Source organism: Bufo gargarizans, chromosome 7 (assembly GCF_014858855.1).
Source record: "Bufo gargarizans isolate SCDJY-AF-19 chromosome 7, ASM1485885v1, whole genome shotgun sequence".
NCBI classification, from domain to species: Eukaryota; Metazoa; Chordata; class Amphibia; order Anura; family Bufonidae; genus Bufo; species Bufo gargarizans.
Genome location: NC_058086.1, coordinates 29,441,310 through 29,463,878, shown reverse-complemented (window position 1 = coordinate 29,463,878; position 22,569 = coordinate 29,441,310). Strand labels below are relative to the sequence as shown.

The 22,569-nt window shown below is 43.4% G+C and overlaps 1 protein-coding gene across 1 annotated transcript in view; it reads right to left on the bottom strand.

The window, feature by feature from the left end:
* The window catches only part of AGBL4 (AGBL carboxypeptidase 4), a 1,564,331-nt gene that overhangs the window by 975,521 nt on the left and 566,241 nt on the right, over positions 1 to 22,569 (bottom strand). The window lies entirely within an intron of this gene.

Below are 22,569 nucleotides of genomic sequence, written 5' to 3'. Positions count from 1 at the left end.
AATTATTGCAATGACAGGTTTGTGGCGTCACTAATGGGGAAGGTCCAGGATGACCCAATGCGCAGGGGGAACAACCGCACACACTTACCCTTCATGCAAGTCCCAAGTATCGTAATGCGCATGCGTCGGGACTTAGATGAAAACATCCCCCTGCGCAGTGCCAATCGCCGCCAACACTTGTCCTTGGTTCGCACTTTCTGATGTTCTACGCATGCGCCGGCACTTAGACAAACGCACAGAAGAAACACAGTGTTTTCTGACTGCTTCTATCTCCATAGTGCGCATGTGCTGGGACTTAGGCACCAGAAGAACAGCGATGATAGGAGGCTCACACTTAGCCTCTGAATGCCCCTAATGATCACTACTACACATGCGCCGGGACTTAGAGGGAACCCGAACTAATGAGGATACTGCGGCTGCTCCTATACTCTGTTCATATTGCCACAAAGTCATATATACTTGCGCATGTAAAGCAGGGACAAAAATTACCCTACCACAAGAATCTATGTTATTGCGCGTGTATATTGCGAATTAACCTAGTTTACAGACCCAGTAATGGAAACCCAAAGGGCTATATGATTTCTCACAATCCTTGTATAATAATGATGGTTATTCAATATACTGTTTTTACACTGTATGACTTTTTGCATTTATAATGCTATCCTGACAGGTACTTGTCACTTCAAAGTCACCACCATATATCATATATTTTTTGACTTTATAGCTAGTAGCTACTGTCAAATCATTAAAGTGAGGAGATGTTGGCCCCATCTGGGAATTCCTATATCCGGCTCTGTTTACTACTCGCCACAGAAGAAAAAATATATGAATTTAATGGCCAAAATTAATATGATATTAACAAATTTAATAAACCAGCGTTTGTATCTGCTCACATTGGATTCTATTTATTTCGAAAAATTATAGTGTGCTGTCTTCATCTTACAAAAATGATGTATAGGTGAAGCCTTTTGGGCTAAGGCTATTTAGGCGGTAGATCCACCTTGTCTCTTCCTTTAGCAGGATTTGATCTAAATTCCCTCTCCGTGGCCCCAAGGTTTTTTTGCACACACCCCAAAACTTTAGGGATTTTGGGTCACCATTGTGAAAAGCTCTGACGTGTCTTGATATTGTTGTATCCAACTTGGTATTAATGCTGCTTATATGTTGGCAAATTCTTGAGATGTTTTGCCCACATACAATTTGGGACACGGACAAAGTGCAATGTAAGTAATACCCATTGTTTGACAGTTAATGAACTCCCTTATCTCATACTTTCTGTCATCCAGAGGGTTTGTAAACATCTTACGTTTTTGTGTATATGGAGAGAAACTACATCTACCACATGGGTAGGTTCCTACTGTGCTTGATTTTAACCAGGTGGTTTTGGGTGGATCCGTGCTATGAAAACTATGCACTAAAAAGTCCTTTCGATTTTTACCCCGCCGGTATGTAACCTTGGGTTTGGATGACACAACTTCCCTAAGGTCATTGTCAGTACTTAGCACATGCCAGTGTTTTTGTAAAATTTGGAACACCTTATGGTGTTGTGCATCAAAGGTGCCAATACATCTTATTGATGAAGTCTCAAAGTCATTGGTTTGTTTACTAGGAGATCTACTCAGTTGGTACTTTTAGCCCTATAAAAAGCTTTATGTAGGGTCTTTTTTGGATACCCCCGTTGATGGACAAGGTGCAACAAGGTATTGCATTCACGAGCAAAACCAAAATCGTCAGAAGAGTTCCGGCGAGCACGTAAGTATTGGCCAGTAGGAATTCCTCTTTTTAAAGGCAGAGGATGATAACTCTGCCAATGTAACAAGGTGTTAGTTGAGGTTGGTTTTCGATAGACCTCTGTCCTGATGCGGCCGTCAGATTCCAAAGAGATTCGAAGGTCAAGAAATGTGAGCGTATGCTGATGTATTTCTGAGGTAAATTTCATACCTACATCATTTTGGTTTAGGCTGGCAACAAAATTGTGAAACAGTTCTGTTGTGCCATCCCACAAAATCAGAACATCGTCGATATAATGACCCCAAAAAATAATGTGCTTGGTGTACTGTGAAAACTCATCAGTGAAAACTATAGTGTCCTCCCACCAACCTAAAAATACGTTTGCGAAATTTGGTGCGCATTTACTCCCCATAGCTGTCCCAACTAACTGCAAATAAAAGTGCCCATTAAACAAAAAATAATTGTTTGTGAGGAGAAAACGTAAAAGTGTAAATACTAACTTATTGTGCGCGTGAAATTTTGTACCTTTGGTAAAGAGAAACTGATGCTACTGCATTGATTGTCAAATCGTGTTTGATGTTGGTGTATAAAGCTTCAATGTCCAAGCTGGCAAGTTGGGTATGTTCTGTGACCTGAATTTCCTGTAATCTGGCGACCGCATCCTTCGTGTCTCTAACATAAGACGGTAAGGAGGGAACAAACGGTGAGATGAATTTGTCAACATATTCACTAATATTCTCCATAAGACTATTATTACCCGAGATTATCGGTCTCCCTGGTATGGGGTGTCTCTGCTTATGGATCTTGGGAATTGCCATTAGAAACCAAGGGAACATTTTCCTGCCTGATAGCTCCCCCTGCTGTTTATCATTCTGGTCCACTTTCTTCTGCATTCAGTGGTGGATTGAAAATGCTCAGTAACTTCCCTGTTCCCTAGCCTCAGTGCGAGCATAGTAATCTCATTGAGAAGCACTTAAAGTGACCCAGACACCATTAATTCATTTATCCTTACTTCTAAATTCATTGAAATATATAACTATCTCTCTCTCTAGACAGCAGAGAAGGACATTTTGGGGGCTTTACGTGACAGATGTATCTCTGGGACAATTTTTATGCAGGGGAAGAAGGGGTTAACACAAGCTAATTGCAGTGCTTCCTGGGAGACACAGGCGCTAGATTGTCTCATGTGAGCTTCTGCCCACCCACAGAAAGGAAGAAAGTCATCCAGATATCTGAGTTAAAAAATAGATTAACATTTGTTGGATAACCCCTTCAACATGTTATGTGTCAAGTCAACATTTGCTACACTGGTACATGTTTCTTACCAGTCTCTTGGAGTCCCACAGGACTCCCAGTCCACAGAGCATGCCCACAACAGTCTCCCACAAAAGTTAATAGGTAATTTTCTGCCATAATCAATTTAAAGTATACAGTACAATCAAAAAATAAAAACAGATTGAGATTTTTTATATATATATATATATATATATATATATATATATATATATAGTATGTATATATATATATTACTATGGGCTTATATTATATCTGTGTTGAAAAACAGAAAACAGGATAAGACAATTAATTTGACAGATTCTTATCAGATTGCATGAAGCTGATCCCCCAATTTATTTCCTTTTCTTTAAAAAAAATAAAAAATTCTACATGAGAGGTATGCCACCGCAGTTTATATTCTTACATATTCAGAGGAAATTAAAAAGAAACAGTGGTAAGCTGCCTCATGCGGTGTAGTGAAGCTGATCCTGTCTATACATTTTATGCTTTTTCTTTCTAGAGGGAACATTATTACCTTAGAAATATAGGACCACATATGCTTTTTGAATTGTCTCCTATAAAAGAGAATCTCCTGGCTTGGCATCTCCAGACTTAGTAATTAGCTGAGAGATGTCGGCTCTATAGCCCGTTGTTTTATTGTATTGCCTCTTTTCAGTTTTGATACTCTGGGGTATTTGCAGTCAAATCCCTCATAAAATGTATGTTGAGATTTGGAAGTGACATGTTTAGTAGTCATGGCAACACAGATTCACTTCAATCAGGATTTCCTTGTTGCTCATTTTCACGATTTTAATGTAGAAATCAACCGTCATTTCTAAAAATGTTTTTCATCTACTTACTGTCACGTAATTTTATTTTATTTATTTTTTTGGGCGAGCTGCAATCTCTTATTCGTCTTCCAAATTTTACAAAGTCTATCCTTCTTTAGTTGTTGCAACAAAAAGATCTGAAAAGCCCCCTCCTCTTCTGGTCTACGTTTTGATGCATTTTTGGACCATCATGCTTGGCATGGTTATTTTCAAAGACTATCAGCCTTCTATTGCCATGAGAAGAAGTTAATGAGACAAAACTGTCTCTGCTATACAGTCAATAAAATCATATTTACTTTACCAAGGTAATATCTTGATCAGACTTTGTAGGACCTTCTTCACTGAAGGAGATGAACCCAAATGTAGACTTGACATTCCTAGTCAGGCCAAGCAGAATGGGTAGCTTCTCCTCGAACGTACATAAGCTTGAACAACTTTTTTTTCCCACATTCACATTTGACTAATCTCTGATTACTCATCCATTAGATATTATACAGTACATTTCATTTTTTAAGAATCCGAATAAACATCACATTTTATAAGATATTTCAAAATAGGTTTCAGACCTCAGAAACACACAAGTTATTGATATAAAAAACAGACTATATCCAATAGTGGTCAGATTACCTCATTATCCTGTTATTACATCCTGTGTGCTGTGGGTTTGAGGTCAGTCTGTTTCCAGCTTTGCTGGGTGTAGGAGCTATGCACCTGACCTGGGGATATTCCATCTGCCCTGTCTGTGTGGTCACCTAGTGAGACACTAAAGTCTCCATGCCTGGTTCTGTGTCTTGTGGTGCAGCTGTCTGTTCGCCCATGGACTAACTCAGCATGGGGAACAGGCATCTGCTTATCCGAGTCTATGCCTTCCGTGAGAGGGCTCCTAGGTTCTCTGGATGGAGGACATCTAGTCTATGTGTGCAGCTCAGCCTATGACTTCCATGTGTCATTCCGCAAGGGGTCCAGGCATCTCCTCATCTGCCTGTTTGGGCAGCTCTGTCTGTGACCGCCATGCATCTGTCCTGCATGGGGTCCAGGCATCTGCTTGTGTTCTAGTTCCCATTTTCTTGTCTGAACGGTGTCCTGTATGGGTATGTTCAGGTTCCAGTTTGTGTGCCTGGGTTCCAGTCCTTGTTTGTGTGGACCACTGGTGCTTGCACCGTCAGTTTCTGCAGGTAATTGGCCAAGTGCACCGGGACCATCCTGGAGATGTAACCAGTGACCACTCGGTTAAGTTTTTCCCCACCATCAGGGGCTCTGTGAAGAACAGGACTCACTGAGTCTCTGCCCTTTGGGATTTGGTTCCAAGTCAAACCGGTTCCCTTAGTCTAGTGGTATTACCTGCCACTGGTCCCTTACATACTGGTCCAGCTTACTGCCATGTTTGTTTCTTTGTGAATAAAGTATTCGGTTTTGGTCCTTGTCTTGTCTGTCTGCTTCCTTTTGTGTTATGCCTGAGAGATGATCTAGGAGTCATTTGGATCCTCGCTAGAACATAACAACTTTTTTTCTGGATAAACACCATAGGATAATTTGATAGCAAGTGGATTTATAACTTTGCATGTTGTGGAGGGATACTGAAATAGAGTGATGTAAGGTTCGTACAGATGGTAATTGCTACATCTATATGTTACTATGAAAACAACTGACCATTGGAATATACTCTATTCAATGCAATTATTAGTCTGGTCCTTTTTTCTATACTTTTAAATTTGCTACCTTAAAAACATCCTAGACCAAACAATACTAGGTAATCAGTGAAAGCTCTGTTTTGCTGAAAAAACAATCACTGTCTCAAATTGGAAAAGCATAAAACATATTTGCATTTTTTTCTTAGTTGTCTGTGTTTAAGTTGCTTCTTTTTCTATTTGCTAAAAAAACTACAGGAAAAGCAAGTCATTACAGATCCTTTGGAGCGGAGGTCCCAATCTTTTATACATTGTCAGCTACATTCAACTTTGGAAGCAAAATTAAAGTCAAATTACACACAATGCATGTATCAGGGTCATTTTAGATTGAGACATGTCATTCTTTTATTCTGGTCCCTCAAGTGAAAGTTTCTAAAATGCTATGTTCACTGTAGATCTTTAACACTATGGCTCTACAAGCCAAAATAATACCCCTTTATCTTACAACACTAAGAGCTCCCAACTCTTGTTTGTAGCTGTGTCTTTATGCTTTCTGGCCCAAATACAGCTTAATGGAAACTGAGAGCCCTCAATATTACATGCAAAGTGAATGCAGGGGGGGGCAGAGCAGGATGTCTGTGAGCTGCTGCTTCAGCCAACAGTTACAGGGCAGGAAGTGATGTCAGAGATGGGATGCTATTTTAAAACTTGTCCGACAAAGCCTAGTAATGTGTAGCCATTTTGTTATTTCTATAAAAGAGTAAAACACTAACCCTGGAACTTTCATTTTACTAATTAATCAAATTTGCCAATATTTTCCCTTTAAATGCATTTTCCCTCCACCACGTGTGGAATAATGCAAATATTCGAAGTCTATTTACCATTACATAATTAAGCCCAAGACGATCCTTTATTCTTTCATCACATATTTACAAGTAAACAAGATCTAAAATTGAAATAAACTATTAATCCTTGATGACTAGAGATAAGTGAAGTAGTCAGGGTCAACCAGGCTTTTGGTTAATCAATTTGGAGCAATTTTGAATACATTTTTTTAAACAGTAAAAAACTACAGATAAAAACTAGGAGTCCTAGGAGACCTCAGAATGTCATATACAAATTCTCAGGCCAGTTGGAGTGCTTTTGATTTCGGTAGAATTGAATCCAACGCGAAAGGAATCTATCAACCGAATCGCCCGAATCGAACTTTGAGGAATTAGCTCATCTCTACTGATTTATGTACTACAATTCTTGACTGACAAGCTTGTCTTTTGTGGTTGGCCTGTCATTTGCATGGTGTATACGGCCGTGTTACTTAAGAATCCCAGGGAGAGCAAGATTTATTTTATTTTTCAGAAGAGAAACCTCTTTATACGCACATATAAGACAGTAATTATGACTTAAGGCTGAGCTGACATCTTCGGCACGTTCTTTGCTATCCTACCCCTTATTAACCATGGTAGGTTGTTTGAAGTGGGTGTTTCAAACGTCTTTTCTTAATTATCAGTGTGCCACAGAAGAAAAGCACGAGTACCCCAGCATTACAGACTCAGAGTGGATTTGATTTGCTTTGTTTTGATATTTTTCTCACTTGAAAGTATGTACACAGATCAGAGAGTGAGTGGGGATACAAACCGCCTATTGCATTACCGCAGATCCTCATTTCCATTAAAATGTGTTGACTTCTTCTCGGCATTTCTTACCCTCCCTGTTCTGTTCTCCTTATTCATTAACTCAAGTAGCTAGGGAATGTATAAGACAAGTCAACCAAGAACATACTGGTGCATTACATACAAAAACAAATGTAAAGATTCATTTTAGCAATGTATGATTCTGTCGACGCCGTCTTTTTTAAATGCTCTTCAACTGGGCTTCTGTAGGGAGCTAGAAGGGTATTCGAGAGCATTTTAAAGGACACGTCATAGTTTGAATTTGAAGGTGCAATTATTCCTCATGTGCCTTTCCTGAGGGCTTCTTGGAAAAACAGAGCCCAGTATGTAATTTTATATGCAATGATTTTACTTCCTGTCTTGGCCGAAATAAAAATAATGAGTGCATTCAAATCAAGGGAAGAAATAATCCTAATAATTCGGAAGAAAATCACGCAGTTGGATATACTGGTGCTACAAAAATACTTAACAGCATTGTTTTAACCCCTTTTGGGCAGAGAAGCGCGTTAAACTTATGAAGGATCCGCACAGCACAAGTGCGGGAAGCAGAGACTCCTCCCCCTTTGGTGCATCAGCTACAGCCCGACTGGGGTAAAATGATGTGGGGGGAGACGAGCCCGAAGTTCAAGTAGCCATCACAGACACACAAGCTGCCATGGAGAAGCGGGGCCCTAGAGATCGGAGGTGTCCGCCGTGCCGGCCGGTGCGACGGAGGCAGCTGGAGCATCCATTCTGCTGCCCAGAGTTGCAGTATCCTCCATGAGGTTGAAACCCGAAGTCCCTGCAGCGGTAGTGGCCCATGCGCAGGCGACCTGTAAATACAAGAAGGCTGTGCAGGAATGGGTCATCCAGCTCTTGGAGACCTGCGCCCAGCAGTTCCAAAGCTGGAGCGTTGCTTGGAGACAGTTGTCTGGTTCTCCGTTGAGCAGGGGTGCGGTTTCCTGGCTGATGACTAAACAAAGGAAGAACTCTTCATAGGCCACAGGTCAGTAAAGCAGCCCTATCTTCCCCAGGGCTGACATACTGTAGTCTGTTCCTGGGAGAATATACCCCTATGGGGTTCGCTGTGGGATGCTTTGCCCTGATAGCCAAGGCCCCTAGTCCCAGAGTCAGCACCCTAGAACTGGCTGGAGGATCCAGCAGCACCAACCCGGGTATGCTGCCTGTAGGAGACCACAGCTGGAGTTCTCCACTTTCAAGAAAAGCCACAGCCCCAGCTGGAGGTTTTGATCTTGGGCCTGCCTCCGTCACACACACTCCAAATGGGTTCACAGGTGACCACCACCTTCTCCTACCATCCCACGGTGATTCATTACCACTTCCCATGGAAAATGGTGTACCCTTCATCAGGAGGGCCCCGTTTTCCAACACCACCAGCGGAGGTCCAGCTACTGCAGCCTGAGATCCTTAGACCCCCTGCCCCGGCAGGAGGTTCCAGCACCCTGAAGAAGGAGATCACAGTAGCTATCGCCAACGCTACAGTTCAACCTAAACCAGAAGCATCCACTAGAGGTAGTGGAGCTCTACTAAAGCAAGGGACAGACCCCAGATATCCTTCAGCAGCTCCAGCAGATTTCAGGTTCAGGTTCTTTTGAGGGCATTTTACATGAAACAGTTTTTCAGCATATTTTTTTGTATGGCCCATTTATATATTTGTAAAGGTTAATCATGTCCCCGCTTGGACGTCTCTTCTCAAGACTAAATAGATTTATTCTATTAATCTTTCTTCTTAACTAAGACCCTCCATGCCCCTTATCAGTTTAGTCGCTCTCCTTTGTACTTTTTCCTGCTGCAGAGAGTCCTTTCTATGGACTGGTGCCCAGAACTGAACTGCATAATCCAGAAGAGGCCGCACCAACACTTTGTAAAGTGGTAATATTACATCCCTGCCCCACGAGTCCATGCCTCGTTTAATGCATGACAATATCCTGGTTGCCTTAGAAGCAGCTGATTGACATTGTATGCTGTTATTTGATCTACGATCTACAAAGACACCCAAATCCTTCTCTATAAGTGACTCTCTCAGTGTTACATCTGTCATCTAAAGAAAAATCATGGACTACTGGAGTCACTACATGGACTGTCTGACGGGTCAGAACTTGTTGGCCCATCTGTTTGTTTTTGTTGCCCCGTGTTTGGTCCTCACCCAGAGGGTCATGGCTCATTAAGACTCTACCCAGCTGCTAACAAAAATGCCTCAAAGTTGTGCCAGTCAGCGCCAAATTCCCTTTATCCCCTTCTAAGATTAAGTGGGAACCCCACCTGCCTTGAGGGTTCTCACAAAAATTGTATTGATTTGAGACTTTGTACTACTTTACACAAGCTTAATAGCGGGAGCCCCGCCTGTGTTTTCAGAAGTTCACCTTTTTCTCTCCACAGCCTTGGGAGGGAAAGAAGCCAGTACATCCTATGTCTTTGGGTTCATGTGCTGTTGATACACAGGGAGGACCAAGTGGTAAAGCAGTTCAACATTTTTAAAGGGTAACCCTGCTGCTAAAAATATGTTCTAGGTGCCCTAAGGCACTGTTCACTTAGAAAAAGTGTGTAAAAGCTAACAGTTTATATATCAAGGTGACAAAGTGCAAAGCATGATTAGTCCTTGGTGCATAGAAGGGATTATTGGATGAAGCCACCCTCCTATTTGCAAGCCTTTATTGCATAGTGGAGGGATTACAGAGTGAAGTCACTCCCGCTCTTTCTTTGTTACTAGGGCCCAGTACAGACTAGAAAAAGTCAGGAGTGCTCACTTGGTGCAGTCTTTTGGTTCTCTGGTTATACAGAGAGGGAAACAAGAAACCCTACTTAAACGGGCAGAGACCTGTAGGTAGCCATTGCTATGTCAATTAATGTATATGGTAACATCAAATAGTCTAAAGCAGCACTCTAACTTTATAAGGGAACCCTGGAGCATACCCTAAGCACAAGCCGAGGGCAGTTTGGTTTTAAGTAAGGGGGTATGTAATACCCCAGAGTGGTATTACCATTTCTGCACTCCGCCACTGTCTCTAATGGTTAACATAAATGCCATCTGTGCATTTATTTCCAGGTTCTTCACATGGTGCATTAATAATCTTGTTATGCAACTGTTTTGTTTATGTAAAATGCCTGGTTCACCAGCAGGCGGTGTGTATCTGGAAGAGAGTAAGAGAATAAGTAAAATAAGCCACGGCACTCCAAATGGATCCAATTGATTTCTTTATTACACCTTGCGCAGCAACGTTTAAACCAAACGGTCTTTATCAAGCTCCCAATACACAAATAACATAGTCAACATTAAATACAGTCCCATGGCCTCGCATTGGTTACTGCTAAGCCCTACCCATTAACCCCCTCATTACTTCCTAAAATCCTATATATAATAACAGCTCCATTATCGATCCCTTATGACATACTTTTGTCTGCCACACCGCCATGCTGCAGGAGACTCCGTCCAACCCACTTCACACAGGTGTATCCCGATCCTCTCGCGCTGATCAGTGAAGCCTTGGCATCCCTAGGTTCAATCTGCGCATGCGCGGTATCGTCACTTCCGCCCTTCTATGTGCACTTCCGCCAGGTTATGCCCTTATTCCAAATCACATGACCCAGCCGCTCCAGTGACGTCATATCACCTGATCATGCATCGGTCTATCTAGCCTCCTGTTACCATGCCACAGGACGCTAGAACTCAGTGATGTCAGATATTAGGCCAACCTCTAGGCGGAGTCTCTCGATTAGGTGATGTAGGCTGCCTGGTGCACACCATAAAGGGAAACTGATAACTGGAAGAGAGTAAGAGATTTATTGATACTTTTCCTATCAAAAGTAGAGGTTGCATTTATAGGTTATTCCAGTTTTAGACTCTATAGTGGAGCTGAGAGGACATGAAAGACATAGCAGTGAGGGTAAAAAGTTCTCCGGCTGCAGCAGGAGTCTCTCCAAAGGGAAGTAACTCATAGAGCCCCTTTGACTCTTGCTAATGTACTTATTGAGTGTCAGGAGGGGGACAACAGCCAAAGACACCTCAATCCAGGGATACCAGAACCTACAGAAAGTCTAGTAACCAGACCCAAGCCGAGTTTAGCACAGCAGAGAAAGAAAGCAGAGTTATCAAGTTTGCCTGCCAGTTTATGACAAAGCCTGCTGGAACCAAAAAAAAAGCCTTACTATTGTTTGGATGCAAGTTTGCCCAAGTAAAGCTGTTGAACTTTATCAGGGTCTTTAAGTGATATTTATTCTCCATCTCCTACCTCAACTTTCCCCCTTTATTGCTTTGGAGTCAAACCCTGGGGAGCGACGGTATTCAGGTAGGTATTCAGGCCCTATTTAGGGCTGCATCACACCACTTGGCATTCCTATTAACCTGGGTAGCAATTGGCCCTGGGGGCGGCACGTTGCAGCTGCGCCCGGCAAGGACTGGATTCTAAGATAGACATCTTGGACACCATAAAAAAGAAATCATGTTGTTTGGAGAAGTTGGCCATCTCGTGAATGGGTTTTCTCAATAGACATGCACTGCTAGTTTCTCACAATGTCCAGGCAGAGAAGACAATTCCAGACAAGATATGGACATGCGCCATTGACTATGGAAATGGTAGCCTCCAGTTATTAATTCATACATTTTCAGGAGGAATAACAATAGAAATGCACAATGCAGAGCACTAACAAAAAAAAAAAAAAAAAGTTTTGACATTGCTATTGTTAAAGTATTTACTAAAACGGACATGTCAGGAGGGCAGATCAACTGAGATTAAAGAAATTTTCCTGCATAAATCTAATTGTTGTATTGCTTTGCAAGTGCAACATGAATTGTGACTTTCAGCGCACACGTGCATCCTGGTTGGGTAATTAACTTGTTATATGTCCTCCTCAGGAGAGTAACATATCCCGGTAACTCCAAGCAGAACAGGTGCAGGCTCCGATAATACACTCAATCATAATCATTTACTGCTGGACCGGTGTGATACTCACACAGATATCAGTAGGGTATTTATGAAAGAATGTTCCCTTTAAAACAGACCCGTATGGAGTGCGGCAGCTGTCTGCTCTGGCACAATGCAGTCTGGCTCCACTGCTATATATTACAGGAATGTTTTATATTTTTTTTTGCAAACTCTCACAGGCAGATATAATAAATCAGGCACGTGTAGGTAAAATGAGAGATCTCATTACCCCTGTGTGTGATATTATTGCTTACTGTCCTTTTTAGGTTGTTCAGATGTGATGTTACACGTGCTGTATATAGACTGGTGATTACAGTCACTTAACTGTACTTGGTTTTCCCCATTTGCTATAATAGGATAATGCATATTTCACTGAAAACATTGCTATTAGGAATAACTGACTGTTCATTGAAGAGTTCATCAAGCAGCATCATCAATAAGGTGCATTGATTACATTTTTCGCTTAAATCCATGGCTGTAATCACTTCCCATGATAAACTCATTTACTTCAGCCATAGCCATGCTTTATTTTCAAGGGCTCTTCAGCACGCTGACCAAGAAACCCAAGCACTGTACTCAGCTAGGTCCATCAGTCCCACAGACTGAGAGGCAGCACGCAGGCTCCATCAGCAGTCCATTCAATTATAGGATATGTGACCCCCCCCTTCTAGGGCTCCCAGCAGTCAGACCCAAACTGGCGGTTATCAGCTATCCAGTGGATAGATTAAAATAGTTCATAACCGGAATAGTCCTTTAAAGACATTATGCCATGATTGATGTGAAAAATGAAAATCGGACATATTGTGCAAAGCTAGAACCAGCCCTGTACATCATCCAGAGATCTCCACATTCATTGCTCCAATTGCTGTGCCAGATTGTCTTCAGCCTGGCAGCTCGGGGGGCTTTTCTTTTCTGCCTGTGTCTGTGTCTCTCTCCCTATAAGGCTGAGTTCACACGGGCGTGACGGATATGTTCAGGATGCGTCCCGGGAGTACTGCAGCAAACCCGCGCGAGTAGGTACCCAATTGTAGTCAGTTTTGACAGCGATTGCGTTCTGTTCAGTTTTTATCGCGTGGGTGCAATGTGTTTTGCACGCACGTGATAAAAAACTGACTGTGGTACCCAGACCCGAACTTCTTCACTGAAGTTCAGGTTTGGGATCGGTGCTGTGTAGATGTTATTATTTTCCCTTATAACATGGTTATAAGGGAAAATAATAGCCTTCTTTAATACAGAATGCTTAGTAGGTGGTCAATTGAGGTTAAAAAAAAAAAAAAAGATTAACTCACCTTCTCCTCTTGATCGCGTAGCTGCCGGTCTCTTCTTACCTCTTTAATCATGAGCTGCCGGCTAAAGGACCTGTGGTGACATCACATCACATGGTCCATTAACATGATCCATTACCGTGGTAATGGAGCATGTGATTGGACCATGTGATCTGAAGTCACCACAGGTCCTTTAGCCGGCAGCTCATGATTAAAGAAGTAAGAAGAGACCGGCACTGTGAATAGACTGTCACCTAGCAACTGTGCGTGAAAATCGCACAGCATCCGCACTTGATTGCGGATGCTCGCGATTTTCACTCAGCCCCATTCACTTCTATGGGGCCTGAGTTGCGTGAAAAATGCACAATATAGAGCATGCTGCGATTTTCACTCAACGCATAAGTGATGTGTGAAACTCACCGCTCATGTGCACAGCCCCATAGAAATGAATGGGTCCGGATTCAGTGCGGGTGCAATTTGTTCACCTCACGCATTGCTTCCGCGCTGGAAATCTGGCCCGTGTGAACTCAGCCTAAGGCTCCTTTCACACAAGCGAGTTTTCCGCGCGGGTGCAATGCGTAACGTAAACGCATTGCACCTGCACTGAATCCTGACCCATTAATTGCAATGGTTCTGCGTTACGTGAAAAACGCAGTATGTTCTATATTCTGGGTTTTTCACACAGTCCTGGCCCCATAGAAGTGAATAGGGGTTCAGCGAAAAACGCATTGCATCCGGAAGCAAGTGCGGGTGCGATGCGTTTTTCACTGATGGTTGCTAAGAGATGTTGTTTGTAAACCTTCAGTTTTTTATCACGCAAGTGAAAAACGCATTAAAACGCATTGCACCCGCGCGGAAAAAACTTAACAACTGAACGCAAACGCAGACAAAACTGACTGAACTTGCTTGCAAAATGGTTCAAGTTTCACTGAACGCATCCGGACCTAATCTGTCATGCCTGTGTAAAAGAGGCCTAACTGCCACATCTTTTAACAGAACATATGACTGGTGACAGTTGAAGATTTTAACTGAGCACGTTTGACCAGCTCAGTAAGAGGGGCAAACAATAAGGCCCCTTGCAGACGAGCGTGTCCGGATTAGGTCCGGATGCGTCCCGGTACATTGCGGCAAACCCGTCCGAGTAGGTACCCAATTGCAGTCAGTTTTGACTGCGATTGCGTTCCGTTGTTCAGTTTTTATCGCGCGGGTGCAATGCGTTTTGCACGCGTGTGATAAAAAACTGAATGTGGTACCGAGGTTGTGGGTTCAAGGTTGTGTAGATTGTATTATTTTCCCTTATAACATGGTTATAAGGGAAAATAATAGCATTCTGAATACAGAATGTATAGTACAGTAGGGCTGGAGGGGTTTAAAAAAAAGTAAAAATAATTTAACTCACCTTAATCCACTTGTTCGTGCAGCCGGCATCTCTTTTGTCTTCTTTTTTGAGGAATAGGACCTTTGATGATGTCACTACGCTCATCACACGGTCCATCACATGTGACGGACCATGTGATGAACATAGTAAGTATTATGTGGATTTTGCTACTGCTGCAGAGGATTTCTATAGTTTAACAAAGCTCCCATGCCTACACATTACATATGACTACTACAGTGAGCGGGGACCGGTGTAATAGAATACAGTGACTGCACTGGGCCCCGCTGCCATTCCAACACCAGTTACCGGCCCCCACCCCCTGTATTGGGTGTCATTCACTATTTACACAGGGACACTGTTATAGGGGGATCTGTGGATGACACATATATAGCATAATATGCTATATATGTGTCATCCACAGATTCCCCCCATAGCAGTGTCATCCACAGATCCCCCCATAACAGTGTCATCCACAGATCCCCCATAACAGTGTCATCCACAGATCCCCATAACTATGCCATCCACAGATCCCCCATAACAGTGCCATCCACAGATGCCCCCATAACAGTGCGTCATCCACAGATCCCCCATAATAGTGTCTTCCACAGACAACCATTAGTTCAAAACCCAGCAAAAGCACACCTTTTGGTTCAAAATATATTTTTCTTATTTTCCTCCTCAAAAACCTAGGTGCATCTTATGGACTGGTGCGTCTTATAGGGTGAAAATACGGTGTGTGTGTGTGTGTGTGTGTATATATATATATATATATATACAGACGTGGACAAAATTGTTGGTACCCTTTGGTCAATGAAAGAAAAAGTCACAATGGTCACAGAAATAACTTTAATCTGACAAAAGTAATAATAAATTAAAATTCTATAAATGTTAACCAATGAAAGTCAGACATTGTTTTTCAACCATGCTTCAACAGAATTATGTAAAAAAATAAACTCATGAAACAGGCATGGACAAAAATGATGGTACCCCTAACTTAATATTTTGTTGCGCAACCTTTTGAGGCAATCACTGCAATCAAACGCTTCCTGTAACTGTCAATGAGACATCTGCACCTCTCAGCAGGTATTTTGGCCCACTCCTCATGAGCAAACTGCTCCAGTTGTGTCCGGTTTGAAGGGTGCCTTTTCCAGACTGCATGTTTCAGCTCCTTCCAAAGATGCTCAATAGGATTGAGGTCAGGGCTCATAGAAGGCCACTTTAGAATAGTCCAATTTTTTCCTCTTAGCCATTCTTGGGTGTTTTTAGCGGTGTGTTTTGGGTCATTGTCCTGTTGCAAGACCCATGACCTGCGACTGAGACCAAGCTTTCTGACACTGGCTAGTACATTTCTCTCTAGAATTCCTTGATAGTCTTGAGATTTCATTGTACCCTGCACAGATTCAAGACACCCTGTGCCAGACGCAGCAAAGCAGCCCCAGAACATAACAGAGCCTCCTCCATGTTTCACAGTAGGGACAGTGTTCTTTTCTTGATATGCTTCATTTTTTCGTCTGTGAACATACAGCTGATGTGCCTTGGCAAAAACTTCGATTTTTGTCTCATCTGTCCACAGGACATTCTCCCAGAAGCTTTGTGGCTTGTCAACATGTAGTTTGGCATATTCCAGTCTTGCTTTTTTATGATTCGTTTTCAACAATGGTGTCCTCCTTGGTCGTCTCCCATGTAGTCCACTTTGGCTCAAACAACGACGGATGGTGCGATCTGACACTGATGTTCCTTGAGCATGAAGTTCACCTTGAATCTCTTTAGAAGTCTTTCTAGGCTCTTTTGTTACCATTCGGATTATCCGTCTCTTAGATTTGTCATCAATTTTCCTCCTGCGGCCACGTCCAGGGAGGTTGGCTACAGTCCCATGGATCTTAAACTTATGAATAATATGTGCAACTGTACTCACAGGAACATCTAGTTGCTTGGAGATGGTCTTATAGCCTTTACCTTTAACATGCTTGTCTATAATTTTCTTTCTGATCTCTTGAGACAGCTCTTTCCTTTGCTTCCTCTGGTCCATGTCGAGTGTGGTACACACCATATCACCAAACAACACAGTGATTACCTGGAGCCATATATATAGGCCCAATGGCTGATTACAAGGTTGTAGACACCTGTGATGCTAATTAGTGGACACACCTTGAATTAACATGTCCCTTTGGTCACATTATGTTCTGTGTTTTCTAGGGGTACCATCATTTTTGTCCATGCCTGTTTCATGAGTTTATTTTTTTACATAATTCTGTTGAAGCATGGTTGAAAAACAATGTCTGACTTTCATTGGTTAACATTTATAGAATTTTAATTTATTATTACTTTTGTCAGATTAAAGTTATTTCTGTGACCATTGTGACTTTTTCTTTCATTGACCAAAGGGTACCAACAATTTTGTCCACGTCTGTATATATATACAGTCCTGATCAAAAGTTTAAGACCACTTCAAAAATGGCAAAAAATCCTATTTAGCATGGCTGGATCTAAACAAGGTTCCAAGTAGAGCTTCAGCAAGCAACAAGAAGAAATGGGAGTGAGACAAAACATTTTTTGAGCATTTAATTTAATGAAAACAACGAATAAACTGAAACAGGCTGTTTTTCAGCTGATCAAAAGTTTAGGACCACACCTCCAAAAAAAACAACTAAACCCCCCCTAAAACAGAAATCCAACTTCCAATCATGAACTCAGTAATGAGTAGCTCTGCCGTTATTGTTGATCACTTCAAAAATTAGTTTCGGCATGCTTGATGCAAGCGTTTCCATGAGGTGAATGGGAACATTTCTCCAAGTGGTGAACACGGCCGCACGAAGGCCATCTACTGTCTGGAACTGTTGTCCATTTTTCTAAACTTCCCTTGCCATCCATCCCCAAAGGTTCTCAATTGGATTTAGATCAGGGGAACACGCAGGATGGGCCAAAAGAGTGATGTTATTCTTCTGGAAGAAGTCCCTTGTCCTGCGGGCATCGTGTACTGTAGCCTTGTCCTGTTGAAAAACCCAGTCGTTACCACACAGACGAGGGCCCTCAGTCATGAGGAATGCTCTCTGCAACATCTGGACATAGCCAGCGGCCGTTTGACGCCCCTGCACTTCCTGAAGCTCCATTGTTCCACTGAAGGAAAAAGCACCCCAGACCATTATGGCACCCCCTCCACTGTATATATATCTATATATATATATATATATATATTTCCATGTCCTCAAAGGTGTTGAATTAAAATTAGAGCTAAGCGAATCAAAACTGATGAAGTGGAATTCGAACCGAAACTTGCCCGTTCCTCTGATAGGCTACAGGCACTACGCCTGCAGCCTATCAGAGGCCGGTGCAGGCGGCGCGATTATGTCATTGCGCTGCCTGAGCCGTACAGAGCGGGACATAGGCCAGAAGAGGCCTGCATCGCTTCACTGAGAGTGTCATGGAGGTAAGTATAAGTATTTATTGTCTTAATTATTTTTAGTATAGTATGGCAAGAAGAGGGGTGGGGGCCCTGTGGAGAAGGGGTGGGGGGCACTATGGGGGCCCCTATATACTGGCACATTATGGGGGGCACTATGGAGAAGGGGGGGAAGGAGAACTATAGGGAGATCTATTGAGGGCCACTATATACTGACACATTATGGGGGGACACTATGGAGAAGGGGGAATGAGCACTATGGGGGCACCTATTGGGTGCTCTTATATACTGGCACATTATGGGGGGACACTATGGAGAAGGGGTGAAGGAACACTATGGGGGCATCTAATGAGGGCCCTATATACTGGCACATTATGGGGGGCACTATTGAGAAGGGGGAGGAGCACTGTGGAGGCATCTATTGGGGGCCCCTATATATTGGCACATTATGGGGGGTCCCTATTGAGAAGGGGGGAGCACTATCGGGGCATCTACTGGTGAATCTATATACTGGCACATTATGGGGGGCACTATGGAAAAGGGGAGAAGGAACACAATGGGGGCATTATATAGGGGCATTTAATACTGGCATCCATTTTGGTGTCACTATGGGTAAGGAGGGAGAGAAGCATTATTGGGGCATCTATGTGGGGCAGTGGGTAGTCTATAGGGGCATTTTATACTGGCACATTATGAAGGGCACTATAGGGACAGGGGAGGAGCACTATGGGGGCATCTTCTGGTGGGAACTATATAGGACAGGGAGGAACACTATGGGGGTATCTTCTGGGGGCACTATATAAGAGTATTTTATACTGGCACAAATTCTAGGGGCACTATGGAAACCTTAGCTCAACTGGGGGCACTAAGTGTTTTTTGTAGTGGCACACAGTACGGGTCATTTGATCAAATGAGGGCACTCTGGGGACATTGGATCTACTGAGGGCACTAAGAGGAGTTTTTTTTTCTTTTACTGCCACACAACAGGGAATTTTTTGTACTGGCGCACATTATAAGAGGGCTTTATTACAACTGGGGGACTATAGGAGCATTATTACTTCTGGAACACATTTACTGTTGGGGGCACTGTAGGAGCACTATTACTACTAAGTGCACTCTGGCACAGAATTATTACTATTGCTGGGATTTTGGGGAGGACTATTACTGTGGGGGCACCCTGGCACAGTATGAGCTTAGCACAGTTATTTTTGGGGGACATTATGGTTACACTATTAGTGTCAGGGGCACTATTTCCTGGGTTCAGTTTTTTTTTTTTGAGCATTGTGTTCCAATAATTATTTAAGGGGGCGCTATCTGTGTGTAACTAGTATTTTCAGGGGGTTGTCAGTCCGCCCCTGCATCAGACACAATGCTTAGTTGGCATGGCCCGGGAGCAGGCCTTGTGCCCTCACCAGTCCTCTACCTGCCTCTGTCCTTTTCTGTTCCCTCAGCCAGATAAATATTATATGCTGTGGGCTCAGCTCCACTATACAGCGAGGACGAGCTACTAGAGGACAGTCAGCAGCTACTGCCCAACCAAGATCCGGAGGAAACATTCGCTGCTTCCTCCGGTAGACGGGTAAGTTGTGATGAGGAGAGTGGTGTGGGAGCTGGTGTGGGAACAGTCAGACTCCTGGCTCAGAGACCATTGAGAAGGACATCAGTGACATGTAGACAGTACTCAATGAAGATGTAGCCGATCGCAATTGGGAGCCGGGTGAAGAAGGGGCTTCATCATCATCGGGAGAAGAGGGTGGCAGCTTGCGCGTGAGGCAGTGGTGGAGCCAACAAGTCGGTAGCACGGTCAGGAGTAAGCAGGGTGGCAGCAGTGGGAGGTCGGGAGCCAAACGTGCCTGGGGTAGACCACCCGCTTCGCAGGAGCCTACCAGCCTGGAAAGTAGTGGTGCAGGGATTCATGGCAGTAGCAGTCAGTTAGTCAGCGCAGAGTGTTAGGGGTAAAATCACCTACTCGGCAGTGTGGCAGTTTTTTGTTAAGCCACCAGGGGAGGTAAATATGGCCATTTGTCAAATCTGTGGGCAGAAGGAGAAGAGTGGCCAGGGCACCAATGTTGGCACGACGGCCCTGCGTCAACATATGCACCATCATCTGCTGGTCCTGATGCTCCTTCTCCTCCTCCTACTCCTCGTCAGTCATTCCGTCAGCAATCTATCACCGAAGTGATTGCCAAGAGACAACAGTATGCGTGCACTCATCCAATGATCCAAATGAATCATTGGCCCACAAGTAACTTAAGCAGGAAGGAATCATGACTTCAGATGGAAAAAAATTACGAATATTCTAAGAAACAAATATACGGTATAACACTATATTCGATATAGTGCTATATATTTGTTTTTTAGAATAATCGTAATTTTTTTTCATCTGAAATCCTGATTCCTCTCTGCTTAAGTTGCTTGAGAAACAACTTAAGCAGGGAGGCATCATAACTTCAGGTGAAAAAAAATTACGAATATTCTAAAAAACTAATATATAGCACTATAGTGCTATATATTTGTTTTTGCCCCACGTCTGTATTAACTGCGTAATTTTTGCATATTACGCAATCATTAACTTGCCGATTTTCGAGTAAAAAAAAAAAGGTAGAATATAACGAATATTCAAATTCGAGAATATTCAACGAATATTCTACAATATATTTGCGAAATATAACGGATTTGAAAAAATGACCCCTGCCGCTCATCACTACTGGAGACGTGGAGTCTACATCTCATGGCCACAATGATCCCTATGGAGGCTGAACTGGAGGAGAAGGAGAAGGACATTGGAGCACAAGCAATGTGAAGCGAAATGGGTAGTTTTTCTACACAGGTGACAGGAGAGGAGGAGCAGGAGCATTCGGAGGAGCAAGAGGGAGATGAGGAAGACGAGGCAGATGACCCAGACACACCGTGGCAGTATGCAGTGGGGATGGAGAAACTACTCATCAGCAGCTAGACATAGAGCAGAACCTGAACCAGCAGGTGGTGGCATACTTGGAGTGCACCCTGCCAGCCATCATTGAAGATCCGCTGGATTATTGGGCAGTCAAACTGGAGTTGTGGCCGCAACTGCCCGATTTTGCCCTGGAACCTGCCTCAGCCTTTCTTCTGGCTACCTGCCTCAGCTACTATTCTGATGCTGCCACCTGCCTGATGCAACACATCTGATGCCAAGTACTCCTTTTTACACCATCGTCAGAGCGGGTACTGTTAGTGCCACCCACCTCTCCACTCTGTCACCGGGTCACTCTGTGGTCTCCTGATGCTGCTGCCACCTCCACAATATGTCACCATGCCACTCTGTGATCTTCTGATTCTGCTGCCACCTCCACACTGGCCTCCTCATGCTGCTGCTGCCACCTCCACACTCTGACATTGTGCCAATCTGTGGTCTCCTGATGCTGCTAACTCCACAATATGTCACCTTGCCACTCTGTGGTCTCCTGATGCTGCTTCTACATCAACACTATGTCACTTTGCCACTCTGTGGCCTCCTCATGCAGCTGCTGCCACCTTCACACTCTGTCATTGTGCCACTCTGTGGTCTCCTGATGCTGCTACCTCCACAATATGTCATCTTGCCACTTTGTGATCTCCTGATGCTGCTGCAACCTCCATGTTATGTTACCTTGCCACTCTGTGGTCTCCTGATGATGCTGCTACTTCAAACCTATGTCACCTTAACACTCTGTGGCCTCCTCATGCTGCTGCTGTTGCCACCTCCACACTATTTCACCTTGCCACTCTATGGTCTCCTGATGCTGCTGCTACATCCACACTATGTCATCTTGCCACTCTGTGGTCTCCTCATGCTGCTGCCACCTCCACATTATGTCACCTTGCCACTCTGTGGTCTCCTGATGCTGATGCCACCTCCACAATATGTCATTGGGCCACTCTGTGGACTTCTCATGCTGTTCCCACCCTTCCTACTTCATGACTGGGCCACTATTTTGCCTTCATCATTTATTTGACTCTTCTTCTGATCTGTCAGAAGGAAGAAAAAATGAGACACACAACGGATCCTGTCTGTGTAGCAGCTGTAAGGCCTGTATGGTCCTATCAGAATTGACTTATGATTTGGTAGCCAAAAGCAGGAGTGGGCACAAAACACAGAAGACATGCAAAAATTACATTCAAGTGTAATCCCTGTTTTGGATCCACTCCTGTTTTTTCTTGGCATTAGCAATGATGATGGATTACTGACCAAATGCTGACCGAGTCAAGGCTGATGCTCAACAGACAGGATGTGTTTTTTGGGGGTTATTGTTCTGATGGATCAGAAAAAAGGAAAAAATAATCAGTGACGTCCACACAAACTTACTGCTGACACCCTCTCCACTCTGTCAGGGGGGCTTAACTTGTATAAGCGTTTAAAAGAACAGGTTCTGTAGACATCTATGTGTAATCAGCTGACGACGTGAAGAAGTGCACTCTTTTGTGCTATAGTAGGATCTTTGGCCTTTGCAC